The sequence below is a fragment of the Schistocerca cancellata genome, chromosome 3, assembly GCF_023864275.1.
Source record: "Schistocerca cancellata isolate TAMUIC-IGC-003103 chromosome 3, iqSchCanc2.1, whole genome shotgun sequence".
Classification (NCBI taxonomy): domain Eukaryota; kingdom Metazoa; phylum Arthropoda; class Insecta; order Orthoptera; family Acrididae; genus Schistocerca; species Schistocerca cancellata.
The window spans coordinates 896,050,686-896,067,312 of record NC_064628.1 but is presented as its reverse complement, the minus strand read 5'-3'; positions in this window follow the sequence as shown (position 1 = coordinate 896,067,312).

Here is a 16,627-nt window from a genome sequence, read left to right as displayed (position 1 = left end):
TTGTTGCTGTCAGCTCTAATTTCCCAGTTGAGAACAAGTGGTGTTTGTAATGTGTTGTCAAGATTTATATGTGTTTCAGTCATGTGTGGTATATCAATCTGGGGGATGCGAGACATTGTCTCGTCAATTGTAAACATTGTGTCGTCAAGGTTATTCTGCTGTGGAGCATCGCTATCATTTGTCACACCTGCGATACTCACCTTCTGCAGTAGGCATGCACGGATCCTGAACTTCAATTGTACGATCGCACAATTCTACGCCATCTTCGCTGATTGTGTTTCCGCCAATGCTAACAACAATGGACATATATTTTTCTGCTGTGTTATATGACTATGCAAAAATAAAAATTTCACAAAAATGTAAAAATTTCATATGCTAATTATTACTCTTGACAGTTATGTGATATCAAAGCCTGTTTTGCATCTGTTATGATATGCAAGTTAATGCTCGCAATTCTTTGTTTTACTGATCATGTGTATCACATTGAAAAATTCTTGTAAGTTTTCCACAATAAATTCAAAGAAGGGAATAACGAGGAAAAGGTTTCTATCTGTATCAAAACAGGCGCTACCAAGCGTAACCATGCAAGCAACATCTGTAGCTGTCCTACCTTTGCTTTTCTGCACCAAATAAAACAGCTTACCATGGAAAATTTTACATAACCTGTGTCCAATTCTTATCCTTTCCAAAATTTTCTCCACAGTCATTGCGTTTTTGCTTTACTTGCTCCCCATCTTGATTCATGTAAACAGAAAATACAGACAATTAGTTTTTTTGACCAATAACAATGTCATAGAAATTTCTTACTATAACAGTAATTAACAACCCTACTTACAATCGGTGCCCTTAAGTCCTGCCACGGTCGCCAGTTGTGTTATAATAATAATAAAAATACATATATGAATGGAAAGAAAAATTTAAAGCGACGATACTATTGCATTATTAGAAATGTTTTGTTTGTACAAATTTAGGCTAATCGGACTTCCTCTCTTACATTTCTATTGTAGAAGCAGGCAGCTGACTTCCAGAACACCAGTGAGTGTTAAAAAATTAAGAAAATCCTCCTAACTTGGTTCCACTTCCCTTCTATAAAAATACTTAATACTGTTGTTAATTCCTCTATTATTTATACACTCATAATACTTTACGCTATACGTCTTAACCATCCTTCTACATATGAGAGAGTGAGAAACAAAATCATGTACAATGAAAAATTAATTATGATTTTTTTTCATTTGTCTGTGACTTACCACACATTTATAATTAATGTCTTTGCCGATGCTTAGGGTCGATCTCTGTTTCTTTTTTGTTTTTAATAAATTTCAACTTTACGATATCTGGGAGGGTACTTCAGCATGTACCTGCACATTGGATATGGATTTGTTCCTTTTTATTGTGACACCATTTAGAGATTAACTCATTCTGTGCTTTTTCCGAAACGGCTATTTTCCATTGATCATTTCTACAATGTCTATATTTTTCTCTTCTAGGCAACTGGACATTATTAACTTGGTTGCAGTAGATTGTCTTTCAAGTTTAGTGTCATTACGTTTCTCTATCTCATCTGAAATATTGTACATTTGGAGAGATAGATATTCTGTTACCTGGTTATTTGAAGCTTGGTCTTCCACCAAGCGTTTTTGCTCAGGTACAATGTAACCAATTTTTCTCAACTTTTTCTGTCTCTTCGGTGTGGGATAGGCAAGTTAGTCTCCTTCCTGATTTTAGGTCACCAAACTGCAACACCATTAGTAAGCAACTAAAATTATTTAACTCAGGGGAACAACCTAAATTATTATTGGGGATTTTGATACCTATCATTTGATATCACTGGAAGAAACAAAAATTATTGTTGTTGATATTAATGTCCATCATTTGATATGAGACCAGTCCCACAATGACTGATCCTTCAGAATTATTGTTAAAGTTGTAGAAGAGTATACCCAGCTTTGTGTAAATCATAGGATGTCAAACAGACTTACACTTTATTTAAAAACAGGAAAATCAACATTTCACTAAATAGCATGAAGAGGAAGAGCATGGTTCTGAATAAAGGTGTGCCATGGGGTTCTACACTAGCACCTATCCTTTTCAATCTATATATTGATGGCATGCCAGCCAATAAATCATGTAAAATTGTATATCCAGTCGAACAAACCATTGCATATCACAGTAAAAATGTAATGACCACATCAAAATACTGAATTCAGACCTCAAAGTACTGAACAGATACCACTTATAGAGGCATTTACATTCAAATCTCAACGGCCCAATGACCAGCATCGTAATGCAACTTAATAATAGAGGTACAAACAAAAAACTACGGCTCCCTATGTTTGAACAGTGCAACAGGCATAAGAATAACCCTAAATACTTGGGACTGAAATTAGATCGCTCTTTAACATATAGTACTCATTTAGAAAATACAAAACAGAAGCTAAAGTCCCGCAATGCTATCCTGTCGAAACTGGCTGGAACGATGTGGGGTTGTGGAGTGAACCCATTGAGGGTTTCAGCATTAACTCATGTCTATAACTTGGTAGCGTATTGTTCATGTATCTGATGAGAAGTGCACATGTAGCTAAAGTACAAGTGAAGGAGACAAAGTGGATAACGTATGGTTCACTTGGGGCCACCCCACATACCTGTTCATTCCTAGTTTAGTGAGAGAGTGAATGTGAGGCAAAACTTAAGGAACGGAAGTATAGTAGGTACATGATAGGATCACCCATTAATAAAACGTCAAAGACCGAACAACATAAAGAAAATTCATTGAAGTTAGACTCTTTACTATCTCCCATCGCATAATCTATTGGTATACATCCATCAGAGACTCATATGTGATGCTGTGGACTCTATAATCAGCAACGGTGATGAGCAACCACAAAATCAATTGAATTAATTTTCGGTCTTCTAGAAAAGATCAAGGCAGCATGAAAACAGCACAGCACCTGGCCCAAATAACTTTCATTATGTGATGATACAAAATTTATCCATGAAAGGATAAAGTGAACAAGCGGGTACACCATAAATCCGTGGCGAAATATAAATTACAATTGTTGTCTGAAAGCCAAAAAGACATATGTAAAGGTCAAGGGGCTTCATGAAACGACAAAGAACACACAAGACTTTGAAACAGCTAGTCACAGACATATGGTTCACTCTTACCGTCGATAAATACCTTCTGGTGGTGTACATAGACATCTACAGCAGGAAAATCACCATCCTATGTAAGGAAAAATATATAGGTCGAAAAGAAACAAGTATAAGACTACTACAAGCCTAAGTTCTTTCTCCCCTACCACTCAATATATTCGTAGCAGCCCTGCACAGTGTTGTCTACGAGGACATCCAGCTATTACAATAAGCTAACAATGTATGTACGCTGCTTGGCATTTGATAAGGAACAGAGCTATTGTTCGACAGGAATAATCAAAACCAATGCTAGACGACAAGAAACACAGTACATATGTAACAGATGTGGAGTGGTATATTTATAACGGAAAATGGTGCAAATTTCACCAATCGAGAAAGCAGGATAACAGACAAAATACACAGTGACATAATACAAGTGACACTGCATAGCTAGAATGCACCAGTGGACCCTGCAGAAGGCCACTGCAACTGTGGTCAAAACGTTGGTTTTTCTCCAGCAGCAGTAGTTTTATACATTATGGCGTGGTACCACACACAGAAAACTTTTATGTCAACTGACTCTGGCTGTGGAAGCCTAGGCACTTAGACATAAATATCTTTCGTGATTGATACAGTTCATACTCCCAACATAATGGTCAATATCAGACTCATTGTAAGGAACAGGCTCACATGGGGCACTAGTACACATTTCGCATATGTTATTCATGCTGGCTACCAAACTGTTGAGGGATCCTTGGGGGATATTGACTCATTCCTCCTTCTCAAGGAGGTTTTCATTTCTTTCATAGTCTGGAGAGTGGGTGTTTGTTGAGAAACCCATTATCCAATAACATCCCAGGAATGCTATACAGAATTTAGCTCCAGGAACTACACAGGCCATTCCACATGTTCAATACCTTTACTTTTCAGTGTGTCTGATCCCTCAGCGGTCTTGTTTGGGCAGGTGTTGTCCATACATAGAAATTCGGGACCAACCACATCCCTATACAGATGGGCATGATCCAGAATAATTTCCCTGCAATACTGCTGTATTGAAACCATACCTCCCACAATACATGCAATGGCGTACGGCTACTGTACAGAATGCCTACCCACACCATACGATCTGGGCCACACCAATGACAATCATAAACATTCCATGATGTCCAGTGCGGTCCTCTCTCTCTCCACACTGACTGGTGGCCAGAATCACTTGCCATCGTGAAACAGGATTCATCGGAGAACATCACTCTGAACCACTGTTGCTGACCCCAACTGGCATGCTTCCGAGACCAAGGAACTCATTCTCAATGATGGTGTTGTTTAAGTGTGATGCGCTTAACAGGTTTGCAAGCATACAAACCAATCTGACTTAACTGACTTAATCGCCATGAAATGGTTCTGTTCTCGTTGCGGTTGCTATGTCTTCAGTGATCTGCCTAGGAATGAGATGTCTATTCCTTGTTATAACCACTAGGGCTATGTATGGATCCTCTTGCGGTGTGGTGGTCCATCTACGACCATCGACATATTTTTGTTGAGTTTGTACACGTACAGTGATCTTTCTTAGTTACGAAATGACGCTTTCGGTTTCACCCATTACTGTGTCCACAGTAGTGACACTTTGACGGGCTTCGAGCTGTCCAACTGCTCGTCCACGATCATAAGCATCCAAATGATGGTTTACAGACATGTTGCAGTATCACATGGACTCTCGCGCTAATTGGTTCCCCAGCAACCTTCGTCAAACCTTGTACTGCATGAACTGTCGAATGCATACACGGCATTCATGTACAGCCTTCACTGCAGTTAATACATCCCAAACTCTATTTGAAATTTGCAGTTGTTCCTCGGCAAGTGTTAATTTTTCCTTAGTAATTGTCAAGCAGTGTATTTATGTGAGATAGGATTCTCTAGATGAGTGCTACCAAAATATTGATGCAGCTATGAGGGATATCAGCAGTATAGAAATATATATGCATCTATTGTCGCAGTGCAATGATAGTTCCATAAAATTTCGGGCGTGCTACCGCATAAATTTCATTTCTTCTTCTAATATTTCAGCTGTATACACTCCAGCCATCTTCAGTGTGAGCTGAGGTGACCGCCGCTCCAGGACTTCCTCCTTCTTTTAAACCAGTGAACTGCACCAATATGCATGTAGCCACAGATACACATGGTACCAGATACGTTGATCAGCCGCCAAGTGGTATAACATATGCATGAAATTAGATCTGTGGCTGCGTGGTCGATCCATGTATCACTGCGAGCTGAACTGCTGCGATGTCCTTGTGAATTTGTTTCAGAAAGTGCCGGATTTCATGATATGTCCAAACTGAAGCCGCTGATTAATTAAAGTCGTCGCCAACCGATTTTCGATTCCTATTTTCACTTCGGAGTCTCAAAAAGTTGAAGTTGAGGCGAAAATTTCGATTTTAGCATACACCATAGAGTGCATAGTGCTCTGCCTCCACAGATTTATTAGGTTGTAAGAGCCAGATGTGCCTGCAGTGCTCTGTGCATCTCTCATGGACTGTTTGTGTCGTCTGTCTGATGTATGAACCGCCACACTGGCAGGGGTTCTTGTAAACCACAGGAACGCAGGCGTCCTACTGTCTTTGGTGGAGGGCGAAAAATTTACATTTACATTTATACTCGGAAAGCCACCCAACGGTATGTGGCGGAGGTCACTTTACGTGCCACTGTCATTACCTCCCTTTCCTGTTCCAGTCGCGTATGGTTCGCGGGAAGAACGACTGCCGGAAAGCCTCTGTGCGCGCTCGAATCTCTCTGATTTTACTTTCGTGATCTCCTCGAGAAGTATAAGTAGGGGAAGCCATATATTCGATACCTCATCCAGAAACGCACCCTTTCGAAACCTGGACAGCAAGCTACACTGCGATGCAGAGCGCCTCTCTTGCAGAGTCTGGCACTTGAGTTTGCTAAACATCTCCGTAACGCTATCACGCTTACCAAATAACCCTGTGACGAAACGCGCCGCTCTTCTTTGGATTTTCTCTATCTCCTCTGTCAACCCAACCTGGTATGGATCCCTCACTGATGAGCAATACTCTAGTACAGGTCGAACGAGATTAGATTAGATTAGATTAGATTAATACTTGTTCCATAGATCATGAATACGACACTTCGTAATGATGTGGAACGTGTCAGGTTAATTAAAGATGTCTGTACAAGATATTACATTACACAAAATATTGCATGACACTAATGTTTAAGTTGGTTTTTTTCCCCTCCCTTAATTTATATCTAAAAATTCAGCTAATGAGTAGAAGGAGTTGTCATCTAGAAATTCTTTTAATTTATTTTTAAATGTTGGTTGGCTATCTGTCAGGCTTTTGATGCTGTTTGGTAGGTGACCAAAGACTTGTGTGGCAGCATAATTTACCCCTTTCTGTGCCAAAGTCAGATTTAACCCTGCATAGTGAAGATCATCCTTTCTCCTGGTGTTATAGCTATGCACACTGCTATTACTTTTGAACTGGGTTAGATTATTAAAAACAAATTGAATATATATATATATATATATATATATATATATATATATATATATATACTGTGAGGTTACTGTGAGGATCCCTAGATCCTTAAATAGATGTCTGCAGGATGACTGTGGGTGGGCTCCAGGAATTATTCTGATTACACGTTTTTGAGCAATGAATACTTTTCTACTCAACGATGAATTACCCCTGAATATGATGCCATACGAAAGCAGTGAATGAAAGTAGGCATAGTAAGCTAATTTACTGAGATTCTTATCACCAAAATTTGCAATAACCCTAATAGCATATGTAGCTGAACTCAGACGTTTCAGCAGACCATCAATGTGTTGCTTCCAGTTTAACCTCTCATCAATGGACACACCTAAAAATTTTGAAAATTCTGTCTTAGCTACAGACTTCTGTTCAAAGTCTATATTTATTACTGGAGTTGTGCCATTTACTGTACAGAACTGTATATACTGTGTTTTATCAAAATTTAAAGAGAGTCCGTTTGCTGAGAACCACTTAATAATTTTGTGAAAAACATAATTTACAATTACATCACTTAGTTCTTGGTTTTTGGATGTTATTACTATACTTGTATCATCAGCAAAAAGAACTAACTTTGCATCTTCATCAGTGTGGAATGGTAAGTCATTAATGTATACGAAGAACAGTAAAGGACCTAAGACCGAACCCTGTGGGACCCTGTACTTGATAGCCCCCCAGTTTGAGGAATCAGCTGTTGTTTTAACATTGCATGAACCACTTATTTCAACTTTCTGCATTCTTCCAGTTAAGTATGAATTAAACCATTTGTGCACTGCCCCCCTCAAACCATAATGATGTAGCTTATCTAAAAGAATTCCATGATTTACACAATCAAAGGCCTTTGAGAGATCACAAAAAATACCAATGGGTGATGTCCGGTTATTCAGAGCATTTAATATTTGATCAGTGAAAACGTATATAGCATTTTCTGTTGAAAAGCGTTTCTGAAAACCAAACTGACATTTTGTTAGTACTTTATTTTTACAAATATGGGAGGCTACTCTTGAATACATTACTTTCTCAAAAATTTTTGTAGAGCTGTCAGAAGAGAGATTGGGTGGTAGTTGTTGACATCCGATGTATCCCCCTTTTTATGCAATGGTTTTACAATGGCATATTTCAGTCTATCAGGGAAAACACCCTGCTCCAAAGAGCTATTACATACGTGGCTGAGAATCTTACTTATCTGTGGGGAACAAGCTTTAAGTACCTTGCTGGAAATGCCATCAATTCCGTAAGAGCTTTTACTTTTCAGTGAGTTTATTATTTTACTGATTTCAGAGGGAGAGGTTGGTGGAAATACAGTTGTTTCAAACTGCACAGGTATGGCCTTTTCTATTAGTAGCCTTGCCTCTTTAGTGAAGATCTAGATCCTATTTTCTCCACAACATTTAAAAAATTATTATTGAAAATATTTTCAATTTCTGATTGTTCGTTAGTACACTTGTCATTCAGTTTTATGGCACTAAAGTCTTCCTGTGCTCTTGGTTGCCCAGTTTCCCTTTCAATAATATTCCAAATTGCTTTAATTTTATTATCAGAGTTACTGATCTCAGATATGATACACATGCTTCTGGACTTTTTAATAACTTTTCTTAGTACTGCACAATAGTTTTTATAATATTGAACAATTTCGGGGTCAGTACTCCCTCTTGCTGTTAGATACAGTTCTCTTTTATGGTTGCAAGATATTCTTATTCCTTTAGTTAGCCAAGGTTTTTTATATGATTTCTTGGAATTATGTTTAACTGTTTTATTGGGAAAACAATTTTCAAATACCCTTAAAAATGTATTGTGAAATAAGTTATATTTCAAGTTTGCATTGGGTTCCTTATATACTTCATCCCAGTCTAGCTCCTGTAGGCTTTCCCTAAAGTTTGCAATATTTATATTGTTAATTGCATGCACTGCTTTGAAATTCTGATTTGATATACTGCATGGAGCTATGTCATGTACTGTAACTAGCTGTGCACCTTGATCTGAAAGACCATTCTCAACAGGATAAGCATTTATGTCCTTAAACTTATCTTGTTATATAAAAAAGTTATCTAGCAATGTCCTGCTGTTCTTTGTTATCCGAGTAAGAAAATCAATGACGGAGCTCGAATTGAAAGAACTGGTCATTCTTCCTATTACACTCTTTCAGGGTATCAACATTGAAATCCCCACAAATGATAATTTGCTTCCCTATGTCTGACAGATAGCACAACAAAGCATCGAAGTTGTCTAGAAATAGTTGGAAATTACCTGAGTGGGACCTATACACTGTTACAATTATGAAAGAGCCATCATTTAGTTTTAGTTCAGTGGCACATGCTTCCATATGTTGCTCTACACAAAATTTTTTAGTTTCCAAATTTTTTACACTGTGGAATCTTTTGACATATATGGCAACTCCTCCTCTCATCATATTATCTCTACTTACATGTGCAGCTAATTTGTACCCATTGATGTTAACCTTTTGCATATCAATGACAATGTGATGCTCAGACAGGCATAGTACATCTATTACATTCTCAGTTTCTATTTCTTCTAAACAAAGCAGAAGCTCATCAATTTTATTCAATATTTTGATGAAATATACTAACATTATTTTTCACTTTGCTTTTGTGAGTATCTTGAACTTTTTTAACATCTTTAGTACTTGCCTGGCTGAGTTTCCCACTGGACACTGATCTTACACTAAAAAAGAGTTTCCACCATGAGATGTAGTTGCTCCCCCGTTTAAATTTCCTGCTATCAGCCCAGCCAGTTTACCCTTCCCTTTCTTCTTAAGGTGTAGGCCATGTCTAGTATAGTCCCACCTACAGAGTGAATCAACAGGAACCACACCAATGTGTGACCCTGCACCAGATCCAAGTAGCCGTTCCAACTCCAAATTAACTCTCCTGACAGAAGAGCTCAAATGAGGTCAGTCGTGGCGCTCCAGAACCGACACAAACCCAACAGCGGATCTCTGTCGATACTGTTGCCCGGCCCACCCACAATAACCATGGTATCTTCCTTAGTAAAGCCTCTACATAGTGAACCTAAATCCTCTGTAACCTGCCCCAGTCCAGCACTAGGTTTGAAAAAACTTGTGACCTGGTATTCTGACCCTAATTCTTTCCTGCAGAAGTTGGCCCACACCCCTAGCATGCGAACTACCTAGCAACAAGACTTTCTTTCTCTTTGCAGACTTTCCTACATTATTATTCAATTTGCTGCTGAAAGCTTGATGAGCCCTGTCTACATCCACTTCTGTGAGAGGCTCATCAGTTTCTGACTGAGGCAACAGGTCGAACCAGACCCCGGAGCTACCGATTCTACGGCACGTCAGGCACTTTACACTCATGGTACAAATCGGTTTTAGTGACAGAAAGACAATTAAGTTACCGGAAAACAATGAAATACGTGTACGAAAAATTAGGCCTACTCGCGACAATGTAAACAGTGGTTCAGAAGTTTATTACTGGAAATTACTTAAGAGATGACGATACTCAACAGATATAAAGGGGCAGCAAACGTATTTAGCACACTAAACTATCAGTAAATGCACTTAAAATTGCGGTATGAAGTTTAATCTGAAAGCTCAAAAGTTCGGCCTGGCCGCGATATGTAAACAAAACGAACTTTACGTGATTACTGTGAAAATACGCGAGTAAGACAAAAACCTTTAATCGTACGCTTGAAGAGCACTATAATTAACGTAATAAATTAGTTTAAAGTGTTAAAAACGAATGTTTTGTAAGCCACGTCCTTTGTTGATGGACTACATTTTCTAAGGACTCTTCCAATGAATCTCAACCTGGCACTGATGCAGCTATGAGGGATATCAGTGAGTCTCTAAATACAAGCAGTATAGAAATATATGCATCTATGTTCAAAACGCAAGGATAGTTCCATAAAGTTTCGGACGTGCTACCACATAAATTTCATTTCTTCTTCTAATTAATTTTACATGATCATTCCACTTCAAATCGTTCTGCACGCATACTCCCAGATATTTTACAGAAGTAACTGCTACCAGTGTTTGTTCTGCTATCATATAATCATACAATAAAGGATCCTTCTTTCTATGTATTTGCAATACATTACATTGGCTATGTTAAGGGTCAGTTGCCACTCCCTGCACCAAGTGCCTATCCGCTGCAGATCTTCCTGCATTTCACTGCAATTTTCTAATGCTGCAACGTCTCTGTAAACTACAGCATCATCCATGAAAAGCCGCATGGAACTTCCGACACTATCTCCTAGGTCATTTATATATATTGTGAAAAGCAATGGTCCCATAACACTCTCCTGTGGCACGCCAGAGGTTACTTTAACGTCTGTAGACGTCTCTCCATTGAGAACAACATGCTGTGTTCTGTTTGCTAAAAACTCTTCAATCCAGCCACACAGCTGGTCTGATATTCCGTAGGCTCTTACTTTGTTTATCAGGTGACAGTGCGGAACTGTATCGAACTCCTTCCGGAAGTCAAGGAAAATGGCATCCACCTGGGAGACTGTATCTAATAATTTCTGGTTCTCATGAACAAATAAAGCGAGTTGGGTCTCACACGATCGCTGTTTCCGGAATCCATGTTGATTCCTACAGAGTAGATTCTGGGCTTCAAGAAATGACATGATATGTGAGCAAAATACATGCTCTAAAATTCTACAACACATCGATGTCAGAGATATCGCATCTGCTCGACGACCCTTCTTGAAGACTGGGACTACCTGTGCTCTTTTCCAATCATTTGGAACCTTCCGTTCCTCTAGAGACTTGCGGTACACGGCTGTTAGAAGGGGGGCAACTTCTTTCGCGCACTCTGTGTAGAATCGAATTGGTATCCCGTCAGGTCCAGTGGACTTTCCTCTGTTGAGTGATTTCAGTTGCTTTTCTATTCCTTGGACACTTATTTCGATGTCAGCCATTTTTTCGTTTATGCGAGGATTTAGTGAAGGAACTGCAGTGCGGTCTTCCTCTGTGAAACAGCTTTGGAAAAAGGTGTTTTGTATTTCAGCTTTACCCGTGTCATTCTCTGTTTCAATGCCGTCGTCATCTCAGAGTGTCTGGATATGCTGTTTCGAGCCACTTACTGATTTAACGTAAGACAATAACTTCCTAGGATCTTCTGTCAAGTCGGTACACAGAATTTTACTTTCGAATTCACTGAACGCTTCACGCATAGCCCTCCTTACGCTAACTTTGACATCGTTTAATTTCTGTTTGTCTGAGAGGTTTTGGCTGCGTTTAAAGTTGCAGTGAAGCTCTCTTTACTTTCGCTGTAGTTTCCTAACTTCGTTGTTGAACCACGGTGGGTTTTTCCCGTCCCTCACAGTTTTACTCGGCACGTTCTTGTCTGAAACGCAGTTTACGATTGCCTTGAACTTTTTTCCATAAACGCTCAACATTGTCAGTGTCGCAAAAAAAAGTTTCGTTTTGATCTGTTAGGTAGTCTGAAATGTGCCTTCTATTACTCTTGCTAAACAGATAAACCTTCCTCCCTTTTTTTATATTCCTATTTACTTCCATATTCAGGGATGCTGCAACGGCCTTATGATCACTGATTCCCTGTTCTGCGCTTACAGAGTCGAAAAGTTCGGGTCTGTTAGTCATCAGTAGGGCCAAGATGTTATCTCCACGAGTCGGTTCTCTGTTTAATTGCTCTAGGTAATTTTCGGATAGTGCACTCAGTATAATGTCACTCGATGCTGAGTCCCTACCACCTGTCCTAAACATCTGAGTGTCCCAGTCTATATCCGGTAAATTGAAATCTCCATCTAAGACTATAACATGCTGAGAAAATTTATGTGAATGTATTCCAGATTTTCACTCAGTTGTTCTGCCGCTAATGCTGCTGAGTCTGGAGGTCGGTAAAAGGAGCCAATTATTACCCTAGCTTGGTTGTTGAGAGTAACCTCCACCCATAAAATTCACAGGAACTATCCACTTCTACTTCACTACAGGATAAACTACTACTAACAGCGACAAACTCGCTACCACCAGTTGCATGCAATCTATCCTTTCTAAACACCGTCTGTGCCTTTGTAAAAATGACCATACAATTTCTCTCTGGCTTCAGCCAGCTTTCCGTAACTATAACGATTTCAGCTTCGGTGCTTTCTATCAGAGCTTGAAGTTCTGGTACTTTACCAACGCAGCTTCGACAGTTTACAATTACAATACCGATTGCTGCTTGGTCCCCGCATGTCCTGACTTTGCCCCGCACCCATTGAGGCTGTTGCCCTTTCTGTACTTGCCCGAGGCCATCTAACCTAAAAAACCGCCCAGTCCAGACACACAACCCCTGCTACCCGTGTAACCGCCTGCTGTGTGTAGTGGACTCCTGTCCTGTCCAGCGGAACCCGAAACCCCACCATCCTATGGCGCAAGTCGAGGAATCTGCAGCCCACACGGTCATCTGTTTAACTTTATGTTTACTGATGATCGGTACCATTTTCGACGATAGACTTCCCACATATGGCAGAAAAACACAAATTTAAAACCTTCCATGTCTTCTTCTGCATTCCTTATACTACTGTTGGTTTCATTTGCAGTGCCTTACTTATCTGCTGTGGAGAGTACCCATTGGCTTCAAAAACTCTTCTCAAGTGTAGAAGCAAGTCCTCCAGACTGCTCTCATCAGCAATGACGTGTGCTCTTTGTACCAGAGTTCTGAGTACACTCATCGTCTGCGAAGGATGATGGCAACTATTTGCATGTAAATTCAAATTCGTATGGATCGGTTTTCGATATACTGCATGTCCCAAAGTGCCATCATCTTTGCTTCATACCAAAACATCCAAAAATGGAAGGCATCCATCTTTTATGATTTCCATTGTGAACTGAATTTGTCTTTGGATGGAATTCGGATTATTTAAAAATTCTTTTAACTTGTCTTCACCATGGGGCCACAATGAAAATGTGGTATCAACATACCTCAGAAACACTGTCGGCTTCAGGCTAGCAGATTCTCCTCGAAGTACTCCATAAAAAAGTTACCCACCAAGGGCGACAAAGGACTACCCATGGCGAAACTGTCACTCTGTTCATAAAATTCTTTATTGAATAAAAAATATGTCTAGGTCAAACACACAAAGACGTCGCGGCAGTGCATCTCGCAGTGATACATCGACATCACCATGTGGATCGACCACGCAGCTACAGACCTAATTTCATGCATATGTCATACCTCTTTGCCGTTGATCAACGTCGCTGGCGCCTTGTGTACCTATTGCCACATGTCCAGTGGTGCTGTCCGCGGGTTTCAAAGGACAGAGCAAGTGCTGAAGCGTCATTCACATCGCTGGACGGTGTACGGCCGAAATATTAGAAGAAGAATTGACATTTATGCGGCACCACGCCCGAAATTTTATGGAACAGTCTAGAAATATATTCACATAAGTCATCAATGTGGGTATATACATTCTAAATCAGAAGAACATGCAGAATACCCAGAGACTTGATCCATACAAGTCCAGCATGAAAAATGTAATAAAAAGTTATGGCTCCATATTGACCAGAAGTTCATCTGGTCAGTTCATCTGACTCATACTATCAACATAAGCGTAACTGTAGTAAATACTCTATGGGCCATACCAGGTATTTCCTGCTAGGAGTGAGCCTGAGAATCAGTCTCACTCTTCTAGCTGTTAGTGACTGATGTGTTCCTCTCATAAGGTGGAGTATATTTTTTTGCGGATTGTCTTTGCTGTATCTTCCACACCATATTGTGTATTGTGAACAGTGTTCTCTTGTGCTCATTGTGGAAACTACGTTACGTCTTCTGTGACTTCTGACTTCATTCAGCATACATGTCATCACTAGTCATGGACTGGAGTTCAATGAAATTTACTTGTCCAGTGTATCTTGTTGTTCATATGTATTGCATAACAGATACAGCAAAATATCGTGTGCCTATGTTATCTGAAAATTTTTATCCTGCCTCTGCCCACTGCCAAACAAGTGTAGTAATTCAACTGCAGAAGACAGCAGTAGTGAAAACAGGATAGGGCAGGAAGGATAATTAAGTTACATTGTATGTATAATAAGAGAAATGTCACAGATTATGTTGTAAAGAAATGTAAGGTGATACTGGAATCCATGTAAGGACAAATCAAGTCACAGTTAGTTAGTTAGTTGGTTGTGTGTCACATTGATCAATCACACAGTACGGTAGCTGTTATAATGTGGAATGTGTCTATATATATATATATATATATATATATATATATATATATATATATATATATATATATAGAGAGAGAGAGAGAGAGAGAGAGAGAGAGAGAGAGAGAGAGGGAGAGAGAGTTAAAGATTAATATTTCTATTATTTACCCCATTCCCTTAAATGGTACAAAATGCATATACTATATTTACAGATTTATTTATTCCTATTCAAGAATTCATCTATGGTATAGAAGGAGTTGTCAAGGAAATACGATTTCAGTTTATTTTTGAAGCTATTACTGCTGTCTGTCACACACCTTATTTCATCTGGTAATTTGTTGAAAATTTTTATAGCAGCATATTTTACCTCTTTCTGTGCCAAAGATAGGGTGCACAAAGGATAGTGCCAGTCTTTCTTTTTTCTGGTATTATAATCATGAATGTCACTGTTGTTTTTAAACAGGTCCATGTTGTTGAGAACAAATTTCATTGGTGAGTAGATGTATTGTGAGGCTGTCGTAAGAATTCCCAATCTTTTAAAAGGATGCCTACAAGATGTGCTACTATAAACTCCACACATTACTCTAACTGCTTTCTTTTGAGCAGTGAATACTTTTTGTCTAAATGTTGAATTACCCCAAAATATTATTCCATATGACATCAGAGAGTGAAAGTATGCAAAGTATGTTAGCTTACTAAGTTCTATATCCTCAAAATTGGCAATTATTCTGAGGGCAAAAGTTGCTGAACCTAGTCGCTTTAGAAGATCCAAAATATGAATTTTCAATTAAGATTCTCATCTATATGTACACCCAAAAATTTAGTATGCTCTACCCTGTTTGCTGACTTCTGTTGGTGTGTTATATTTATTGAAGGAAGAAAACTAAGTAACAAATAGACCTATAATCTAGTTACAGTATGAAAAACATCTCAATCTTCCACAAAAAGAAATAACGAAAACCTATCAAATTACTAGTATGTCAACATCTTCCTGCAGTAAGCTATTTAAATTGTTTCAATCTGTCGAAAATGGAGTGCAAATGTAGACAAGCTCCCTACCTTGCTAGTATGGTATACCACCATAGCATTGCAAGTATGTTGACAAAATTTATAATAGGAAGTAACAAAAGAAATAGTAGATGGAGGCTGGGGAAGTTATACACAACTTCTCTGTCCACATAAGCTTAAAAACTCTTAATATGTCAAAAAGGCAGAGTTAGCTATGTGTACAAGAAATATTATACACCTCATTAAGGCATGTAAGGTATAAAATATTAACAGTATCGTCATATGTGTATAGGGGAATTGTATTTCTCAAATAAAAAAGTGATCCATTGTTACACCAGTGTGAGTATGACCGCAAAACATTATGGAAGGACAATTACCTACATGAGAAACAGCTTCAAATCAGTGAATCTCTTAATAAGCTGTATTTCTCTTACACAAGAAACTAATACTAAAAAGAAAGACTCATTTAGAAGTACGTTGGAGTGGTAGGCCCTATTTTCTTTTAGTTTACCAGTACAGATGATTATGATTAGAAATCTGGGGCACAAAATTCAAATAAGTCGAGATGAGCAGGCTACAAAGATAAATTTTAGCACATTGGTATGGTTGGTGCTACTATGTAAATCGCAACATATTCTTAAATAAACTGTTATTTGTGACAAGGAAGAATATCAGTGTCATTGGTGCTGGTGTCACTTGCAGAAAAAAAAGGAAAAAGAAAAGGGAAAGAAGCCCCAGCTAGTGGCATACTGCAGTTGCAGTGAAGTTGCATGTGTGAACTCCCAGATTTTAC